Here is a 22,926-nt window from a genome sequence, read left to right as displayed (position 1 = left end):
AATAAGTCTATATCCTGTGTTATGTATAAACTTGCAAGTTATGTATGATGTTGTTATAATAACTTCTTCATTAAGGAGGGAGAAGTGTAATGTCTGTAAGCTTGTAATGTTTGTAGCTCCACACTGTGGATGTGGACGTATTGTGTACTGCAACTATAGAGTTAATAATTAAACAGAACCAGGGAGTTCCGGAGACTTCTGAGAGCTGCCTGCCATGTTAGAAAGCTGTATGTGTGCTTGTGCTCTGTGAATATATCACAATATCCTTTTGTAAATATGGAAACCAAAACTGCACGCAGTATTCCAGGTGTGGCCTCACCAATACCCTGTATAACTGCAGAAAGACTTCCCTGATTTTATACTCCATCCCCTTTGCAATAAAGGCCAAGATTCCATTGGCCTTCCTGATCACTTGCTGTACCTGCATACTAACCTTTTGTGTTTCATGCATCAGGACCCCCAGGTCCCGCTGTAGAAACATAGAAACATAGAAAATAGGCACAGGAGTAGGCCATTCGGCCCTTAGAGCCTGCACCACCATTCAATAAGATCATGGCTGATCATTCCCTCAGTACCGCTTTCCTGCTTTCACTCCATACCTCTTGATCCCCTTAGCCGTAAGGGCCATATCTAACTCCCTCTTGAATATATCCAATGAACTGGCATCAACAACTCTCTGCGGCAGGGAATTCCACAGGTTAACAACCTTGTGAGTGAAGAAGTTTCTCCTCATCTCAGTCCTAAATGGCCTACCCCTTATCCTAAGACTATGTCCCCTGGTTCTGGACTTCCCCAACATCGGGAACATTCTTCCCGCATCTAACCTGTCCAGTCCCGTCAGAACCTTATACGTTTTGATGAGATCCCCTCTCATCCTTCTAAACTCCAGTGAATAAAGGCCTAGTTGATCTAGTCTCTCCTCATATGATAGTCCAGCCATCCCTGGAATCAGTCTGGTGAACCTTCGCTGCACTCCCTCAATAGCAAGAACGTCCTTCCTCAGATTAGGAGACCAAAACTGTACACAATATTCCAGGTGAGGCCTCACTAAGGCCCTGTACAACTGCAGTAAGACCTCCCTGCTCCTATACTCAAATCCCCTAGCTATGAAAGCCAACATACTATTTGCCTTCTTCACCGCCTGCTGTATCTGCATGCCCACTTTCAGTGACTGATGAACCATGACACCCAGGTCTCGTTGCACCTCCCCTTTTCCTAATCTGCCGCCATCCAGATAATATTCTGCCTTCATGTTTTTGCCCCCAAAATGGATAACCTCACATTTATCCACGTAATACTGCATCTGCCATGCAATTGCCCATTCACCTAACCTGTCCAAGTCACCCTGCAGCCTCTTGGCGTCCTCCTCATCGCTCACACCGCCACCCAGTTTAGTGTCATCTGCAAACTTGGAGATATTACACTCAATTCCTTCATCTAAATCGTTAATGTATATTGTAAAAAGCTGGGGTCCCAGCACTGAGCCCTCCGGCACTCCACTAGTCACTACCTGCCATTCTGAAAAGGACCCATTTATCCCGACTCTCTGCTTCCTGTCTGCCAACCAGTTCTCTAGCCACGTCAGTACATTACCCCCAATACCATGCGCTTTGATTTTGCACACCAATCTCTTGTACGGGACCTTGTCAAAAGCCTTTGAAAGTCCAAATACACCACACCCACTGGTTCTCCCTTGTCCACTCTGCTAGTTACATCCTCAAAAAATTTCAGAAGATTCGTCAAGAATTATTTCCCTTTCATAAATCCATGCTGACATGGTCCGATCCTGTCACTGCTTTCCAAATGTGCTGCTATTTCATCCTTAATGATTGATTCCAACATTTTCCCCACTACTGATGTCAGGCTAACCAGTCTATAATTACCCGTTTTCTCTCTCCCTCCTTTTTAAAAAAGTGGGGTTACATTAGCTACCCTCCAGTCCATAGGAACTGATCCAGAGTCGATAGACTGTTGGAAAATTATCACCAATGCACCCACTATTTCTAGGGCCACTTCCTTAAGTACTCTGGGATGCAGAATATCAGGCCCCGGGGATTTATCAGCCTTCAATCCCATCAATTTCACTAACACAATTTCCCACCTAATAAGGATATCCTTCAGTTCCTCCTTCTCACTCGACCTTCTGTCCCCTAGTACAATCGGAAGGTTATTTGTGTCTTCCTTTGTGAAGACAGAGCCAAAGTATTTGTTCAATTGGTCTGCCATTTCTTTGTTCCCCATTATAAATTCACCTGAATCCGACTGCAAGGGACCTACGTTTGTCTTCACTAATCTTCATTGTACTGCAGCACTTTGCAATTTTTCTCCATTTAAATAATAACTTGCTCTTTGATTTTTTTTCTGCCAAAGTGCATAACCTCACACTTTCCAACATTATACTCCAACTGCCAAATTTTTGCCCACTCACTTAGCCCGTCTGTGTCCTTTTGTAGATTTTTGTGTCCTCCTCACACATGGCTTTTCCTCCCATCTTTGTATCACCTGCAAACTTGGCTACATTACACTCGGTCCCTTCATCCAAGTCGTTAATATAGATTGTAAATAGTTGGGGTCCCAGCACTGATCCCTGAGGCACCCCACTAGTTACTGGTTGCCAACCCGAGAATGCACCATTTATCCCGACTCTCTGTTTTCTGTTAGTTAGCCAATCCTTTATCCATGCTAATATATTACCCCCAACTCCGAGAACTTTTATCTTGTGCAGTAACCTTTCATGTGGCATCTTGTCAAATGCGTTTTGGAAGTTCAAATGCAGATGCAGCATCGCAAATCCGGAACCCTTGGGACCGAGGCCGTTCCAGATTTTGCGATTTTCAGGACTTTGGAACGTCTTTCTGACGTCACGATTCCGAAAACAGCTGAGCCCAGGTTCGGGTATTACCAGATTTCGTTATGTCAGCAAGGGTTGGGGGGGGTGGGGAAACGGGGTTACTCTCCGAGAAGCTGTTCAGGTCGCTGGCCTCGTCTAGGAGGTCGTTGGGCAGGCCCCACTACCGTGGAAGTGTTCGGGTGGGCCCTGCCGCCAAGGGGGTGTTCGGGTGGGCCCCGCCGCCAAGGGGGTGTTCGGGTGGGGCCCGCCGAGGTGGAGCTGCTCTGGCTGGCCCCGCCGCCAAGGAAGTGTTCGGGCCGCCGGGCCCCGCCGCAGAGGAGGTGCTGGGGTGGTCCGGTGAGGAGGCCCCGAGGTAAGGGCAGCGGCGGTGAGCGACGCTCAACCTGTACACCACATCCACTGGTTTCCCTTTATCCACCCTGTTCGTTACGTCCTCAAAGAACTCCAGCAAGTTTGTCAAACAAGACTTCCCCTTCATAAAACCATGCTGACTCTGCCTGACTGAATTATGCCTTTCCAAATGGCCTGCTACTGCTTCTTTAATAATGGACTCCAACATTTTCCAAACCACAGATGTTAGGCTAACTGGTCTATAGTTCCCTGCTTTTTGTCTGCCTCTTTTTTTAAATAGGGGCGTTACATTTGCAGTTTTCCAATCTGCTGGGACCTCCCCAGAGTTCAGGGAATTTTGGTAAATTACAACCAATGCATCCACTATCCCTGTTGTTACTTCTCTTAAGACCCTAGGATGCAAGCCATCAGGTCCAGGGGATTTATCTGCTTTTAGTCACATTATCTTACTGAGCACCACCAACTTAGTGATTGTGATTATGTGAAGTTCCTCCCCCCCATAGCTCCTTGACTATCCACTGTTGGGATATTTTTAGTGTCCTCGACCGTAAAGACTGATACAAAACATTTGTTCAGAGTTTCTGCCATCTCCATGTTCTCCATCACTAATTTCCCTGGTTTTGTCCTCTAAGGGACCAACATTTTCTTTAGCCTATCTTTTCTTTTTTATATACCTGTAGAAACTCTTGCTATCTGTCTTTATATTTCGTGCTAGTTTACTTTCATAGTCTATCTTCCCTTTCTTAATAATTTTTTTGTCATTCGTTGCTGCCTTTTAAAAGCTCCCCAATCTTCTGTCCTCCCACTAGTTTTGGCCACTTTGTACATGTACTGATGGAACTCCTTGCTGGCATAATGTGAGAAGGAACGGCTCACATCTCAGCTTGACCACTACCATTCCCTCCCCTCCCCCCCCCCCCCCAACCTGTTCACCCCTACAGACTGAAATGTTGTCCTCTTCTTGCAGATGATGAGTTGGACAGCACGGATCTAAAGAGACCATCAACCTCTGGCCTTCACAGAAGCCGTCAGACCCCAGCTTCTCCCATCTCGATGTTCTCCACACCCGGAGGCACCAGATCTTTCCTGCACACCCCGCTCCCCTCCCCCCCATTCACCCATTTCCACCACTGCCACCTCCGCCACCCAGGGCCAGGAAGAACAGGAGAGGGAGAGAGATGGGCACGATGGGCCCATCTTTCTGCCCTTTGACCTGGAGGAGCTGGAAGCGGCTGACATCAGCCTCCTGCCATGTGATGTGAGCCAAGTGTCTGCAGAACCTCGGCGTTGGGCTCTGATTTCCTGGGATTTCCAACGGACTCCACAGACACAAGCTGAACCAAGCGCAGAGGCCGTGGCTCGAAGGGAAGCAAGGCGCCAGCACCCAGCAGCAGCGAGCAACCACCTGCAGATGCAGCACGGCTCTCTGTACTCAACCAGATGGTGCAGCTATCAAGCACCGGTGTGGAGGTAGGTCACGCATGCTGCAGACCATGGCTGAGATAGCTGGCAGCATCGCCTCCTTCACCCAGCAGTATGATCAGAGGATGGACCGGCTCATTACAGTCTTGGAGCACACAACAGAAAGTGTTGAGGCCATGAGGCAAGAGATGGCTTCTGACGCGTAGTGCAAGCCCCCGACCCCACACTCTCAAGGCAGACAGATCCGGAGGAGCAGGAGATCCCTGTGCCTTCGGTCTTGCGCCCTACCGTTGCACCAAAATGCACACGTCTGCACACATCCTGCTGCCCTCCTGCACAACCTCCTCAACCAGAGGCAGTAACGGGCATGGGAGTGCCACGCCGTCGTGTAGGCGGGGGGAGGAAGAGGACATCGGGCATCGCTGCAAGGGCGGGGAAGAGAGGTGGTGGTGCCGGGTAGAGGGGTGGATGTTGCTCCTGTACATTTATGTAAATGTAATAATCTTATGTAACCTTTGTTATTGTTCACTTGTAAATACATTCACATTGCTGACCCTCTGTTGATGCGTGTGTCATTTTAACGTCATATGTGAGAAACACACATCTGTCCCTCAAGTCATCTGCTTCATCAGGAATATCTTCCCATGCACGTCTGACTGCAGTATATAATGGGTCCTGTCATCAGGCCATCGCAAGGCGACAAGGCAGGGTCACCAATGCAGGAAGCCTGCCATTCAATTAATCTCAGTTTACCCACTTGCAGGGCAGACCTTAAGGCTTGCACTGCAACTCTATTTTTTCGAGACCAAACATGGAGGAGTGCCACCCTGAGATGACATGGTCATCAGTTACATTGCAATACATTGTGTCACACAATTAATGAATCAGCTTGAATGTACAAAATGTGACATGCTGAACACTTTTCAGTTACTTATAATAATTTTCCCTTCACCATTGGACTTCTCAATGAAGGACTTTCAGCAAGGTCCAACAAAAAAGCCTCCATCAGCTTAAATACATTTCAGTCGCTTTTATGACATCCAATTTAAACATCACCATCAGCAAGAAAGTAATGCAACATGCACCTAACTTTTTTCCAGCAGTCCCGCTCATAATGGTGCAGCATCTGCCCGGCTGCCGTGATGTGATGGCCTTCAGCACTCCCTCCCACCCATTCCCCATGCTGCCCGACTCCAGCAGATCACCAGTCTCCCGTTCTCCATGCTGCCCGACTCCAGCAGATCACCAGCCTCCCGTTCTCCGTGCTGCCCGACTGCCGTCCACCTCTCCCTCCCTCCCTCACACCCGATCTCACTGCTGTCCACCTCTCCCTCCCTCCCTCACACCCGATCTCACTGCTGGCCGACTGCCATCCAGGTCAGATCTGCTTTTCCTGAGCGGTCCTTCAGGCGGGTGGCAGGTCGACCGGAGGCCAGCATAACTGATGAAAATGACACTTTTCCAACAGCCGGCATGGGGGGGCGGCACGATCTGACGTTGGTGGAACCCTTCCCCACCAATCTTCCGCCGGGCGGAATCTTGACGGCAGATGGATGTTTCCAGAAGGATCGCCCAGAAAACCGACATTTGCGGCGGGACCTCGCTGGATGCGGGCAGAACATCGACCAATTTCGGCCCCTGTCTCTGATGATAGATTCCAATAACTTCCCCACAATTGATGTTAAACTGACAGGTCTGTAGTTACCTGGTTCTTTCTCACTCCCTTCTTAAATAATGAAGTGACAACTTCATTTTTCCAATCCATAGGCAGATGTCCTGACTGTAGAGATCTTTGGAAAGTTAAGACTAATGCATCTCAAAATTCCATGATCGATATGTCTGCTGTCAATGACTGGAAGCTGTGCAGCAGCATTCTGTGCATTAATCTGGAAGCTGATAGTGATGATGTTTCTGCTTTCTTTCACAGAGCCCCCTCCCTTCCCTGCATTTTTCCAACAGCCCTGAAGACCAGCTCCATTTCAGGCAAATTTCCTCAACAAATTATTTTAATACCACGGGGTGGGAATGATCAGGTTTTGGAGACTTGTCTATCTTGAGTCTCATTATTTTCACCATTACCATTTAAAAATCTTATATTAAATCCACTAAGTTCCTCCCCTTTACTTATTTATAGGTTCCCTAGTATTTTGTCCTTTTTCTCCATTGAGAAGATGGATAAAAAGTATTCATTAAATAAGTCTGCCACTTCCTTATTCTAGTCCCACGTACATTTGGTTTTAATTGCCAGCATTTCCCTTTATCACTCTTTCTCGTACTATATTTAAGTTAAATAGAAGCAGACAACCAAACTTCCAGCATTTGAAGTAAAAATAAAAATGCCAAATACTGGAAATCCGAATAAAAAAACTCAAAAATATTGGAAATTTAACAGTACCTAGAAGAGGAATGATGGATTAATATGGTTAATTCTGCAATCAAGCATTCCTAGTGCAGAGTGACACTTGCAGGGAGTGTTGGCTAGAAAATCATGGGCCCACAGTCCCTAAATATCCCTGTGAGCATTAAAAATGCACATTCACAGAATCAACCCTTTTGTTGTATGTCAAGACTCTCTGGACCAGATGTGTGTTTCCAAAATGTACTGGTTTTTATTCCAACATTTGGAGTTTAATATTATGACTCATGTTTTGGTTGCATGCAGCTACCATATTTATGTGACATTTGAGCTCCTAGTTGGAGCATGTTATTGGGGCAGTGTGACGGGAGGTTTATTTTCCTTTGATATCAAACTTGGAATTGCTAAATGCTGTCATAGGTTTGCAGCAACAAAAAAAAGACACTGAAACTGTTGTGTATGCAATAACTGTTAGACTGAGTACTGTTTAACTCCAAGAGATATGACCTTGGCTCTGCTTTATTAAGGCCCAAAGTGACTAATATACAAAATGGCTGGCTTTTTATACTTGGGTTGCACACACGTGCGTGCAGCCCAATGACCTCCAACAGTGACGCCATCGAGTGGCTAGTGATCCCAAAAGTACATACATGACAATAGCCCTCTCTGAGATATTAACACAATCTTTTACAAATGGAGACTGTTAAGTATGGAAGAACTCCACAAGACTGAGTACTGTGAGCTAAAACTGAAGTGACCTTAGTCTCTTTAATAGAACTGCAGAGTGCCTAAGCAGCATGGCAGACAACCTTTCATACTCCCTTACACGAGGTGTGCAGGTGACCCTTAGGCCTCCAACAGTTGCGCCCTCTGGTGGCAAGTCTTACACAGTTACAATGGTTACATACATAACATCACTCCCCCCAAAGTCTTTGATACGAATTATTTACAAGTTGAGATGATCCAGGACCCTACGCTCCCTGGTTGATCATCTGAGTTCAAACTCTGGCATGGGTGAGTTGGTTGGACCATTGCTGCACTGCGGCGTGGCTGGTCTGACAGGACTGTTGGGAATGGTGGGTTCATCCTCTTGATTGACAGTGAGGTTGATTGCTGGTTGGGTGTGTGTTGGTGGATCGATGATGGCGATGTCCTCTTCAGGCTGTTCCTGGTTGTCGGTGAACCGCAGTTTGGTCTGATCCAAATGCTTTCTGCACGTTTGTCCATTCACTAGTTTGACTATAAATACTCTATTCCCCTCCTTGGCCAAGACAGTGCCAGTGACTCATTTAGGACCATGACCATAATTAAGGACAAACACAGGGTCGTTAACATCAATGTCACGCGATACAGCCGCGCGATCGTGGTAAATGTTTTGCCGGTGACGGCGGGTTTCCACATGATCATTTAGATCCGGGTGGACTAGGGAGAGCCTGGTTTTGAGTGCTCTCTTCATTAATAATTCTGCAGGGGGAACCCCAGTGAGCTGAGCAGAACCCAAGATAAGCGGATCTGCAAGGAGCCTTCCGTCACACATTTCAAACTCTGCTTGATAGTTTGGACTGCCCGTTCCGCTTGACCGTTGGATTCGGGCTTAAACGGGGCAGATCTGACATACTTGATGCCATTGCGGATCATAAACTCGTTGAATTCCGAGCTGGTGAAACACGGTCCATTGTCACTGACAAGGACGTCGGGCAAGCCATGGGTGACGAACATAGCCCGGAGACTTTCAATGGTGGCAGTGGATGTGCTGGATGACATGATTACAGATTCAATCCATTTAGAGTAAGCGTCCACTACAACTAAAAACATCTTTCCGAGAAAGGGGTCAGAAAAATCTACGTGGATCCTGGACCACGGTTTGGAGTGCCATGACCACAGACTCAATGGAGCCTCCCTTGGTGCATTGCTCAATAGTGAGCACGTGTTGCACTGGTGTACGCATGACTCGAAGTCCGAGTCAATGCCGGGCCACCAAACTGGTGACCTGGGAATTGTGTAGGTCACGTATAAACGTTTCCCTGCCTTTTTTTGGCAAAACCACATGATTACCCCATAAGAGACAATCCGACTGGATGGACATTTCATCTTTGCGTCGGTGAAACGGCTAAATTTCATATTGCATTTCCCTGGGAACGGCCGACAGCTCCCATTGAGGACGCAACTTTTTACAAGTGATAGCACAGGATCCTGGCTGGTCCAGGTCCTGATCTGGCGAGCAGTGACGGGTGACCCTCGCTCTCAAAAGCATCCATGACCAGAAGCAAGTCTGCAGGCTGCGCCATTTTCACCCCGGTAGTGGGCAATGGTAGCCAACTGAGGGCATCAGCACAGTTCTCCGTGCCTGGTCTGTGGCGGATAACATAGGCATAGGCGGACAATGTTAGTGCCCATCTTTGGATGTGGGGCGAAGCATTGGTGTTTATACCTTTGCTTTCTGAAAACAGCGAAATGAGCGGTTTGTGGTCGACTTCAAGCTCAAACCGAAGTCCAAATAGGTACTGGTGCATTTTTTTAACCCCATATACACATGCTAACGTCTCTTTTTCGACCAGACTGTAGGCTCTTTAAGCCTTAGACAGACTTCTAGACACATATGCAATCGTTTAAATTTGCCCGATACATTGGTTTGCTGTAACATACAGCCGACCCCGTACAAAGATACATCACTATTTTGTTCCTAACACAGATGAGGCTGCATACAGGGAGGTTAAAGTAACAGTGACCTCAGTCTTTAATAAGACACTCCAGAGTGAAGAACGGGCCTTAGGGGCCGGCTTATATACAGTGCTCCCAAGGGATGCTAGGATCCCTTGGGACTTCAGGGGATGCGCTCCCTGGTGGCGGAACATGGGAGTGCATGCTTTACAGATACACAACATCACTCCCCCCCGCAAAGTCAAAGTAAAAACTATTTATAAGGTGAGGCGGTCAGGAGCCTTTCTTTCCCTGGTGGACCGCCTCGGTATAAATGTCTGTTCTGGTGTGTTGGCTGTGCCCTCACTGGGCTGGCGTGTTGTTGGCCCTGCAGGGCTGCTCGGTGAGCCTGGCCTTGCTGGGCTGTTGGGCATGATGGATTCGATTTCCTGGTCCGGCGTGGTGTCGTTGATCCTTTGGGTGTGTGTTGTGGGTTCGAAAAATGTGGTGTCTGCTGTGGGTTGTTCAGGGCAGTCTGTGAACCGCAGCCTCGTTTGGTCCAGGTGCTTTCTGCAAATTTGTCCATTGTCTAGTTTGATGACAAACACTCTATTCCCTTCTTTAGCTATCACCGTGCCCGCGATCCACTTGGGACCATGTCCATAGTTTAGCACATACACAGGGTAATTCATATCAATTTCCCGTGACACAGTGGCGCGACCATCATTTACATTTTGTTGCTGCCGCGTGGTGGTTAGCAGGTTTTGCAGAGCTTGCAGCTCGTTTGCAAGCTTGTTGGAGGTGCCCCATTGTTCCACAGCTCTTGTAAACATACCCTTTGAAACGGCATGAATAGGCTGAATGGAGGCCTCCACAACACCAACAAGTTGTGAATTGCCTTGCATTCATCCTTTGTTGGGGACTCTGAGTCATCTGGGTCACCTGAGGCCTGATGGCAGTTGCAGACTCGTGTGCTCTGCCCTGTACATTTCTGCTCGCAAACACAGTTCCAGTTAATTTATGAACATTGCTAGCATTTGTGTGCTGAGAGATTTGTTTGGTGTTATCACTGGTGGACATAAACGCCTGTGCTATCGCAATGGCCGTACTGAGGGTCGGTGTCTCTACAGTCAAAAGTTTTCATAGGATGGTCTCGTGGCCAATACCCAGTACAATAAAGTCTCTGAGCATTTGCTCCAGGTAGCCATCAAACTCACATTGTCCTGCAAGTCGCCTTAGCTCGGCAACGTAGCTCGCCACTTCCTGACCTTCAGATCGCTGGCACGTGTAGAACCGATACCTCGCCATCAGCACGCTCTCCCTCGGGTTAAGATGCTCCCGAACCAGTGTACACAGCTCCTCATACGACTTATCAGTGGGTTTCACTGGAGCCAGAAGATTCTTCATGAGGCTGTAGGTCAGTGCCCCGCAGACTGTGAGGAGGACCGCTCTCCTTTTTGCAGTGCTTCCTTCTCCGTCCAGCTCGTTGGCTACAAAGTACTTGTCTAGCCATTCGACATAGGGTTCCCAGTCCTCACCCTCTGAGAACTTCTCCCGGATGCCCACAGTTTGCTGCACCTTTGCATTGGATTTGTGTACTCGTCGCCAGTTGTTGTGTTCCTAACACAGATGAGATTGCACACAGGGAGGTTAAAGTAACAGTGACCTCAGTCTTTATTAAGACACTCCAGAGTGAGTAACAGGCCTTAGGGGCCGGCTTATATAACAGTGCTCCCAAGGGATGCTGGGATCCCTTGGGACTTCAAGGGATGCGCTCCCTGGTGGCGGAACATGGGAGTGCATGCTTTACAGATACACAACAATCACAAGCGAGCACTAATCGTTTACACGGGTCATACAGTACAAGTAACTTATTCGAACAAAGTAGGTTTCTGGCCTTTCAAAGGCTGTCTTTCGAGATTTACCCCAAACCCAGTCGTCGCCCTTACATAGCAACATGTGCAGCGGTTCCAGCAAAGTGCTTAATTTACATATTGATTGGGCTAACCTAACTGGTAGCAATGTGGTGGAGAAGGATTTCCTGGAGTGTATTAGGGATGGTTTTCTAGACCAATATGTCGAGGAACCAACCAGAGAGCTGGCCATCCTTGACTGGGTGATGTGTAATGAGAAGGGACTAATTAACAATCTTGTTGTGCGAGGCCCCTTGGGGAAGAGTGACCATAATATGGTAGAATTCTTTATTAAGATGGAGAGTGACAAAGTTAATTAAGAAACTAAGGTCCTGAACTTAAGGAAAGGTAATTTTGATGGTATGAGGCGCGAATTGGCTAGATTAGACTGGCAAATGATACTTAAAGGGTTGACGGTGGATAGGCAATGGCAAACCTTTAAAGATCATATGGACAAACTTCAACAATTATACATCCCTGTCTGGAGTAAAAATAAAACGGGGAAGGTGGTTCAACCGTGGCTAACAAGGGAACTTAAGGATAGTGTTAAATCCAAGGAAGAGGCATACAAATTAGCCAGAAAAAGTAGTAAGCCGGTGGATTGGGAGAAATTTAGAATACAGCAGAGGAGGACAAAGGGTTTAATTAAGAGGGGGGAAATAGAGTACGAGAGGAAGCTTGTCAGAAACATAAAAAATGACTGCAAAAGCTTCTATAGATATGTGAAGAGAAAAAGATTAGTGAAGACAAACGTTGGTCCCTTGCAGTCGGATTCAGGTGAATTTATAGTGGGGAACAAAGAAATGGCAGGCCAATTGAACAAGTACTTTGGTTCTGTCTTCACAAAGGAAGACACAAATAACCTTCCCGATGTATTCGGGGTCCGAAGGTCTAGTGAGAAGGAGGAACTGAAGGATATCCTTATTAGGCAGGAAATTGTGTTCGGGAAATTGACGGGATTGAAGGCCGATAAATCCCCAGGGCCTGATAGTCTACATCCCAGAGTACTTAAGGAAGTGGCCCTAGAAATAGTGGATGCATTGGTGATAATTTTCCAACAATTTATCGACTCTGGATCAGTTCCTATGAACTGGCGGGTTGCTAATGTAACACCACTTTTTAAAAAAGGAGGGAGAGAGAAATGGGTAATTATAGACCAGTTAGCCTGACATCAGTAGTGGGGAAGATGTTGGAATCAATCATTAAGGATGAAATAGCAGCACATTTGGCAAGCAGTGATAGGATTGGTCCAAGTCAGCATGGATTTATGAAGGGTAAATCATGCTTGACAAATCTTCTGGAATTTTTTTGAGGATGTAATTAGTAGAGTGTACAGGGGAGAACCAGTGAATGTCGTGTATTTGGACTTTCAAAAGGCTTTTGACAAGGTCCCACACAAGAGATTGGTGTGCAAAATCAAAGCACATGGTATTGGGGGTAATGTACTGATGTGTATAGAGAACTGGTTGGCAGACAGGAAGCAGAGAGTCGGGATAAACGGGTCCTTTTCAGAATGGCAGGCAGTGACTAGTGGAGTGCCGCAGGGCTCAGTGCTGGGACCCCAGCTCTTTACAATATATATTAATGATCTGGATGATGGAATTGAGTGTAATATCTCCAAGTTTGCGGATGACACTAAACTGGATGGCGGTGTGAGCTGTGAGGAGGACGCTAAGAGGCTGCAGAGTGCTTTGGACAGGTTAGGCGAGTGGGCAAATACATGGCAGATGCAGTATAATGTGGATAAATGTGAGGTTATCCACTTTGGGGACAAAAACACGAAGGCAGAATATTATCTGAATGGTGGCAGATTAGGAAAAGGGGAGGTGCAGCGAGACCTGGGTGTCATGATTCATCAGTCACTGAAGGTTGGCATGCAGGTACAGCAGGCGGTGAAGAAGGCAAATGGTATGTTGACCTTCATAGCAAGGAGATTTGAGTATAGGAGCAGGGAGGTCTTGCTGCAGTTGTACAGGGCCTTGGTGAGTCCTCACCTGGAATATTGTGTTCAGTTTTGGTCCCCGAATCTGAGGAAAGACGTTCTTGCTATTGAGGGAGTGCAGTGGAGGTTCACCAGACTGATTCCTGGGATGGCATGACTGACATATGAGGAGAGACTGGATCGACTGGGCCTGTATTCATTGGAGTTTAGAAGGATGAGAGGGGATCTCATAGAAACATATAAAATTCTGATAGAACTGGACAGGTTAAATGCAGGAAGAATGTTCCCAATGTTGGGGAAGTCCAGAACCAGGGGACATAGTCGTAGGATAAGGGGTAAGCCATTTAGGACTGAGATGAGGAGGAGCTTCTTCACTCAGAGAGTTGTTAACCTATGGAATTTCCTACCGCAGAGAGTTGTTGATGCCAGTTCATTGGATATATTCAAGAGGGAGTTAGATATGGTCCTTGTGGCTAAAGGGATCAAGGGGTATGGAATGGGGTACTGAAGGAATGATCAGCCATGATCTTATTGAATGGTGGTGCAGGCTTGAAGGGCCGGATGGCCTACTCCTGCACCTATTTTCTATGTTAACCCGGGTAGAAAGTTACCAAAATAGTTGAGGAGTCCAAGGAACGAACGCAGCTCCATCACATTCTGTGGTATGGGTGCATTCTTGCTGGCCTTCGTCTTTGAGTCCGTGGGTCTGATGCCGTCTGCCGCAATCTTTCTCCCCCAAAATTTGACCTCTGGCACCAGGAAATCACATTTGGAGCATTTCAGCCTGAGTCCCACTCTGTCTAGTTGACTTAGAACCTCTTCCAGATTGTGCAGGTGTCACAACCGGTGATCAGGATGTCGTCTTGAAATACAACGGTGCGTGGAACCGATTTTAGCAGCCTCTCCATGCTCCTCTGCAAGGTGGCAGCAGCTGAGCGAATTCAAAAAGGGCACCTGTGGTATATAAACAATCCTTTGTGCCTGAAGATTCAGCCAGCTCCTGTGTCATGTAGGCGGAGGTTAGGTCTAAATTGTGAACGACTCCCCCCCCCCAACCCCCCCCTCCCTCCGCTAACGTTGCAAACAGGTCATCCACCTTGGGTAGCGGGTACTGGTCTTGCAACGAGACTTGGTTGATCGTTACCTTGTAGTCTCCGCAGATTTTGACCGTGCCATTGCTTTTCAACACCGGAACAATGGACTGGCCCACTCGTTGAAATCGACTGGCGATATGATTCCCTCTCGTTGAAATCTGTCCTGTCCGATCTCGACTTTCTCCCACATCATATATGGAACCGCTTGAGCCTTATGATGAACGGGCCTTGCATCGGGGACTAGATGGATCTGCACCTTGGCGCCTGTGAAGATGCCGATGCCTGGTTCAAATAGCGACAGAAACTTGCTCAGCACTTGGGTGCACGAGGCATCATCCACTGAAGATAGTGCTTTGATGTCGTCCCAGTTCCATCGAATCTTTCCCAGCCAGCTTCTGCCGAATAGCGTTGAGCCATCGCCTGGTCCAATCCACAGTGATAAATCGTGCACAGCTGCATCGTACGATACCTTAACTGCCGCACTGCCAGTGACTGGTATGAGCTCTTTGGTGTAGGTGCGCAGCTTTGTCTGAATCAGGGTCAGTTTGGGCTTTTGTGCCTTGTTGCCCCAGTTTCTCAAAAGCCTTCTGGCTCATAATTGACTGACTCGCCCCCGTGCCCAACTCCATTGATATCGGAATATCGTTCAATTTGACTTTCAGCAGGATAGGAGGGCTCTTGGTGGTGAAGGTGTGTACTCCATACACTTCTTCCTCGGGTTGAGTTGCCTTTCTTGTTTGTTCTGTGTGATCTGCGCCGGATTGATCATCCTCTGCTGACTCTGCCACATGGTGAGTCGCAGCACGTTTGCACATTCGCTGGAGGTGCACCATTGTTTCGCAACCTTTGCACACGTAGTGCTTGAATCGACATTGATGGGCTCGATGATTATCTCCGTAGCACCAACATGGTCCGAATGGATTTGCATTCTCGCTCGATGGCAGACTCTGAGTCATCCTAGGTCTTGCAGCTGCAGACGTGTAGGCCCTGCCATATGCAGTTCTGCCTGCTAGCGACATTATTTTATGCACAGTGCTTGCCGGTGAGCTTCGATGCTGCGAAGATATCTGTCTGGTATTATCGCTCGTGGATATGAATGCCTGGGCTATCGTGATGGCCTTGCTCAGGTCGAGGGATTCGGTGGACAGCAGCTTGTGAAAAATGACCTCGTGGCCGATGCCAAGCACAAAAAAGTCCCGCAGCATTTCCCCCAAAAATGCAGCAAATTCGCAAGTTCCCACAAAGCGTATCAGGTCGGCGACATAACTCGCCACGTCCTGGCCCTCGGAGCGGTGGTGTTTGTAGAAGCAATACCTGGCCATTAAGACGCTCTCCTTCAGCTTGAGGTGGTTCTGTACCAGCGTACACAACTCTGTATATGTCTTCTCCGCTGGTTTCTCCGGTGCTAGCAGATTCTTGATGAGGCTGTATATTGTGGACCCACACACGGTGAGGAGAATCGCCCTGCGCTTGATCGCTTTATCATCCCCATCCAACTTGTTGGCCACGACGTACTGGTCGAGACGCTCAATGAAGGCTTCCCAATCATCACCCTCTATAAATGTCTCTAAAATATCAACGGCAGCCATAACTGCGTGAAAGTTTGTAATCTGTTACTCGCCGCCAATTGTTAAGGATGGAAGAACTCCACAAGACTGAGTACTGTGAGCTAAAACTGATGTGACCTTAGTCTCTTTAATACAACTCCAGAGTACCTAAGCAGCATGGCAGACAACCTTTTGTACTCCCTTGCACGAGGTGTGCAGGTGACGCTTGGGCCTCCAACAGTTGCGCCCTCTGGTGGCAAGTCTTACACAGTTACAATGTTTACATACATAACAGAGACAGTCCAGTGTTTTATGCTCCCGGGTTGACCGTCTCAGTTCAACTCCAGCCTTGGGTGAGTGTTCAGAGTCTGTTGTGACTGGTGGCTGGGTGGCTGACCTGGTGGGAGTGGCAATGGCCATGTCAGGGATTGAAAGTCCATTTTCATTGAACATGTCAGTGATTGAAAGTCCCGATTCACTGATGATCACTGAGTCCTCTGATGACTGGGGGTAGGTTGGTTGGTCATCGATTGTCTCTTCCTCCGACTGTTCCGGTTCGTCTGTGTGCCGCATCTTAGTCTGATCCATATGTTTCCTGCATGTTTGCCCATTTTTGAGCTTGAAAATAAACACTCTGTTGCCCTCCATTGCCATGACAGTACCAGCAATCCACTTGGGACCCTGACCATAATTCAGAACATATACAGGATCATTTACAGAAATATCTCGTGACACAGCTGTGCGATCGTGATACCCTTGCTGACTTTGTCTTCTATATTCAACATGCTTATTCAAGTCAGGGTGTACAAGAGATAGCTTGGTCTTAAGACCTCTCATAACCATTAGTTCAGCAGGCGAGACCCCGGTAAGCATGTGTGGTCTTGTCCTGTAACTAAGCAGTATGCATGAAAGGTGGGTCTGCAGTGACCCTTGGGTTACTCGCTTCATACTCTGCTTTATGATTTGGACAGCACTTTCTACTTGCCCATTGGATGCAGGTTTGAACAGTGCTGACCTTACATGTTTGGTACCATTTAGTTTCATGAACTCTTGAAACTCCTGACTGGTGAAGCACGATCCGTTGTCGCTAACAACGATGTCAGGCAGACCATGTGTCGCGAACATGACACTGAAATTCTCAATGGTAGCTGTGGATGTGCTGGATGACATGATTATACACTCTATCCACTTCAAATATGCATCCATCACAACTAAAAACATCTTCCCCAGGAAGGGACGTGTAAAGTCTATGTGGATCCTGGACCATAGTTTGGACGGCCACGACCACAGACTCAGCGGCGATTCCGCTGGTGCTTTACTGAGCTGCATGCAAGTGTTGCACTGATGCACACGTGATTCCAGCTCAGAGTCAATTCCCAGCCACCATACATGGGACCTGGTGATGGCTTTCATCATTACAATGCCGGGATGTGTGCTATGTAGCTCACGTACAAATTTTTCTCTCGCTTTCTTGGGCATAACAACACGATTGCCCCACAGTATACAATCCAACTGAGTAGACAGTTCGTCTTTGCGACGAATGTAAGGTTTGGTCTCCTTGCACATTTGCTTGGGTATGGCAGACCAATCACCTTTGAGGATGCAACTCTTCACCACCGATAAAATCGGGTCCTGGCTGGTCCAGGTCTTAACTTGTTGAGCCGTGACAGGGGTTCCTTCACTCTCAAAAGCATCCATAACTAACAATAGGTCTGCTGGTTGTGGCGTTTCCACCTCTAGCGTGGGCAACGGCAGACGGCTCAAAGCATCGGCACAATTCTCGGTGCCAGGTCTATGGCAATGACATAATCATAAGCGGATAATGCATCCACCTCCAGATGCAGAATGAAGCATTGGTATTGATACCTTTTCTGATATATTCATAGAGCACAGCACACACAGCTTCCTAACATGGCAGGCAGCTCTCTCGGAAGTCTTCGGAATCTGCCTGGTTCTGTTTAATTATTAACTCTGCAATTGCAATACACAATACGTCCACATCCACAGTGTGGAGCTACAAACATTACAAGCTTACAGACATTACACCTTTGTTTTCAGAGAACAGTGAAATGAGCGGCTTGTGATCTGTCTCCAGTTCAAACTGAAAACTAAACAGGTACTGATGCATCTTTTTAACCACATGCACACAGGCTAGTGCTTCTTTCTCTACCATGCTATAGGCTCTTTCCGCTTTAGACAAACTTTTTGAAGCATATGCAACTGGTTGAAGTTTACCCGACTCATTAGCTTGTTGGAGTACGCAACCAATTCCATATGACAAAGCATCACAGGCCAATACTAAATATTTACATAGGTCATAATGTACCAGCAGCTTGTTAGAGCAAAGCAGATTGGTGGCTTTCTTGAAAGCTCTGTTTTGCAATGCGCCCCACACCCAGCTGTCGCCTTTTCTTAGCAGCATGTGCAGTGGTTCTAATAAGATGCTCAATTTAGGTAGGAAGTTACCAAACTAGTTGAGTGGACCTAGGAACGAATGCAGCTCCGTCACATTCTGCAGCTTGGGTGCATTCTTGATGGCCTTGGTTTTCGTGTCCGTGGGCCTGATGCCGTCAGCGGCAATTTTCCTTCCCAGGAATTCGACCTCTGGTGCCATGAAGACGCACTTCAAGCATTTCAGTCTGTGTCCCACTTTGTCCAGACGATGTAGAATCTCTTCCAGGTTGTTCAGATATTCCTCGGAGTCACGACCTGTGATCAGGATGTCATCTTGGAACACGACGGTTCTGGGAACGGACTTCAGTAGACTCTCCATGTTCCTCTGAAATATTGCTGCAGCCGAGCGAATTCCAAAAGGGCACCTGTGATTTATGCGTGTTAATGCACGTAAGTCTCTTCGACGTCTTGACCAGCTCCTGTGTCATGTAGGCCAACGTCAAGTCCAGTTTGGTGAACGACTTCCCCCCGGCTAGCGTTGCAAACAATCATCAGCCTTCAGTAATGGGTACTGATCCTGTTTCGAAACTCTATTGATCGTAGCCTTGTAGTTTCCACAGATTCTGACTGTGCCATCACTTTTCAGCACAGGGACAATGGGGCTGGCCCATTCATTAAATTCAACTAGTGATATGATCCCTTCATGCTGGAGTCTGCCCAGTTCGATTTCGACCTTTTCCCTCATCATATACGGAACTGCCCAAGCTTTATGATGGATGGGTCTTGCATCCGAGTCCACGTGGATCTGCACCTTGGTTCCCGTGAAGTTGCCGATGCCTGGTTCGAACAGCGAGGGGAATTATTTTTTATGTGCTCAGTATTTGGGCACATATATCTTCCTCCGACGACAACGCCTTGATGTCGTTCCAATTGCATCTGATTTTTTCAAGCCAGTTCCTGCCGAACAGCGTTGGGCCATTGCCTGGGACAATCCATAACAGTAACTTGTGAACTGCACCATCATACGACACTTTAATTGTGGCACTGCCAATCACCATTATGAGTTCTTTGGTGTACGTGCACAACTTTGTATTGACTGGACTCAGCCTGGGCCTCACAGCGTTAGTATCCCACAGTTTGTCGAATGCCCTCTGGCTCATTATCGATTGACTCGCCCCAGTGTCCAGTTCCATCGATACCGGCACCCCATTAAATTTCACATTGATCATTATCGGTTTGCTGTTAGTTAGGAACGAGTACAGTCCATACACTTCCTCCTCTGGTATCTCGGATTGCATATCCGGATCTGCGCTAGTCTGACCACCATTCTCCACATGATGTGTCGCAGTACGCTTGCTCATCTGCGGACACTTGCACTGGAGATGCCCCACTCTCAGACAGCCTTTGCAACTATATTGCTTAAATCTGCACTGCTGGTGCCGATGATTTCCCCCACTGCGCCAACACGGAGAAATCGGATGCATTCCTGCTGGCGGACTTTGGGCAGCCACAGGTTTCGTGTACGCAGTCGGGTAGGCCATGCCATGTGCCACTCGGCCAAACGGCGAATCAATCATATTTACTGAGTTTCGATTTTTCACTGATTTCTGCTTTAGACTTCTATCCGTCGTCATGCATGCATGATCGTGATGGCCCTGTTCGAGTCCAATGTCTCCACCGCCAGTAGTTTATGCAGGATCACCTCGTGGTTGATGCTGATTACAAAGAAGTCCCGCAGCATGTCTGCCAACAGAGGCCCGAACTTACATGGTCCCCCTAGACGTCTCAGGTCGGCAATGAATTCCGCTGCATTCTGGCCCTCTGAGCGAACGTGTGTGTAAAATCTGTATCTCGAGATGATGATGCCTTCGTCTAGCTTAAGGTGGTCCTGTACCAGTGTACACAATTCTTCATTCGTCTTCTCTGTTGGACTCACAGGCAGGAGTAGATTCTTTATCAAACCATAAATTTTTGGACCGCAAACCGTGAGGAACACCGCCCGGTGCCGATCTGCGTCGCCGACCTCCTCCATTTTGTTAGCCACGAAGAACTGGCTCAAATGGCTCACAAAGTCTGCCCAATCTTCTTCCACAAATCGCTTCAACAATCCAATTGTGTTCATCTTTGCATGCAAAGGTTCTTGTTGCCTCGTCGCCAAATGTTGTGTATGCAATAACTGTTAGACTGAGTATTGTTTAACTCCAAGAGGTATGACCTTGGCTCTGCTTTATTAAGGCCCAAAGTGACTAATGTACAAAATGGATAGTTTTTTATACTTGGGCTGCACACACGTGCATGCAGCGCATTGGCCTCTAACATTGATGCCATCTAGTGGCTAGGGATCCCAAAAGTACATACATGACAGAAACTATGGTTAAAAAATGGACTGAAACATGAAGAAACTTCTATATTCTAGGCTTCTGAATCAAAGGTGGCACTACGATAACACTCAGCTATCATCTTTCACTATTATGTACAGAGACAGAAGTTGCATAAGGGGTAGTGACTTAGCTGGTCACTGTTGAGGCAGGCGATGGGGAGCTACAGATGTTCTTAGTGTCACTTGCCAACAGACTGGGAAATTAGTTTGCGTTTCCATGACTGATTATCCAATCACTCCTGCTGGACAATGGTAGATATTGGGTGAGTATAGGATCAGGTCGGGCTATGAAAAAGAGCCACTTTGGAGAGGTTCTGGAAAATGCTGAGCATCTATGGAACTGTACCCTAGCAAGATTGCAAGAGAGAAAAGGAAGAGATGCGAAGGGAAGAATAATTTACATCGACTCTTAAACACCTTGAAAAATTGATTTTGAAACTAAAATGTTCCTTTATTGTAGTGTCATTTCCTTTAATAGGCATACTTCTTCGGGGGATTCAAGATGTATGCGACCCTTTAAACAAAAATTGGTACACGTTTGGTCAGGAAATGTGGACATTTTGAAGCCACAATTGATGAAAGAAAAATTGTCCAACAAAGCATCACAGAACTAACCAACTAAACCTGCTCAAAATGACCTCTGTTGACCCTATCCATCAAGTGTAGTGGAATGAGTCTCCAATGAGATGGTGTTTGGATAAACCTTAGCCACACATTGTCTGCCCTGACTCCCAGATTCTCCCAGGGGACTGGTAGGGCTAAGTAGCGCAGCTTGTTCTCACATTAAAGCTCTTGGTAAACAGAACTTGGGGCAGAGGGACATTAGCAAAGCAGGACTGATCAAGTTTCTGCCCCATGGAAAAAGGTTAAAGATCACAAATTCAGCAAATCAGTCAGACACAAAAAAAGTAAAAGTGAATCTAACTGTTAGTTTAAAGGGTTTGTGTTGTTACTTTGGGGAGTTTTCTGGGCAAGTTTAGTTCCTTAAATAGCTGCACTGTAAAGGCTAAATGATCTACCATAGTGCCAACTCTTCTTAAGTATTTAAAAAAAAATCAGAACTTAAACTTAAAATATATGTATTAAAAATGACCTCAACACATTCAGTTGGTAAAATGTATGCAGCACTTTTACAAACAGGGTGCTCGTCATGTAAAATGACATAGCCCTGTAATTGTAAAATTCTAGCCTTCCATGGATATGAGTAATGAAAGCGAGACACACTTAATATATTTAAAGCTGTACTGCAATATTAAAATGTCATTATGCACAGGTTGGAAATCTGCCTGTGAAGAAACATTGGGATCGACTTTTATCTCTGGCACATATCAGGCAGATTGTGAACCTGCCAGATGATGTTGGTGGAAGGCCTGATCGATTTTGGTGGTCAGGCCTCATTTATGTGCAAGAGGCGAACTGACAGTGCTAATTGTGTTGCCTATAAGCAGATCACTCTTTGGGAGGGTGGGAAATCTGGCAATGCAGACACTGATCATGGGCTTCCGACAGCACCTTAAAGGGATGGGGTGGAAACATTGCGAGTGAATAAAGCAGCAGATTTCAGCAGCAGGAAAACTTTAGCAGCACCCACAGGAGATAAAAGCAGTCATGAGACTGAAAAAAAAATGAGTGCCAGACTAGCTTCCAGCTTTCCCTGACTGTAGTTAAGTATCTCCTTACATACTGCTGTACATGGCTGCCTCAAGACCTGGACTGCCTATGATTTGGAGGTGGGTTGAGGGAATAGCGGTGGCAATGCTAACTGAGATGAAAATAGTGCCGTGGGTCCTGACAATGCCAGTTAACCTCCTATTTGCATATATTACTGAAGCCCCCAACCGTTTCTGGCAGTAGTGCTGGACACTAAGTTGAGGTCCGCCCAAAAATCAGAATGAGCGGACCTCCAGTGGTAAGTTTGTGTTTCTGTTTCACAACTTTTGTCTCACCAACGCCTGATGTACAGGTGGAAATGGGCAATCATGACCTCCCCAACTATAGAATATGAAAAACTACTAAGATTTCAGTATTGATCAAAA

The 22,926-nt window shown here is 47.0% G+C and overlaps 1 long non-coding RNA gene across 1 annotated transcript in view; it reads right to left on the bottom strand.

The window, feature by feature from the left end:
• Positions 1 to 10,981: 10,981 nt before the first annotated feature.
• Positions 10,982 to 22,926, bottom strand: part of LOC139273071 (uncharacterized) — a 33,320-nt gene continuing 21,375 nt past the window's right edge. The window contains exon 4 of the long non-coding RNA XR_011595009.1: positions 10,982 to 11,240. This is a non-coding gene — a long non-coding RNA (uncharacterized lncRNA). The remainder of the gene's footprint in view (positions 11,241 to 22,926) is intronic.

This window comes from Pristiophorus japonicus, chromosome 9 (assembly GCF_044704955.1).
Source record: "Pristiophorus japonicus isolate sPriJap1 chromosome 9, sPriJap1.hap1, whole genome shotgun sequence".
NCBI lineage: Eukaryota > Metazoa > Chordata > Chondrichthyes > Pristiophoridae > Pristiophorus > Pristiophorus japonicus.
This window is presented reverse-complemented; position numbering and strand designations above follow the sequence as displayed.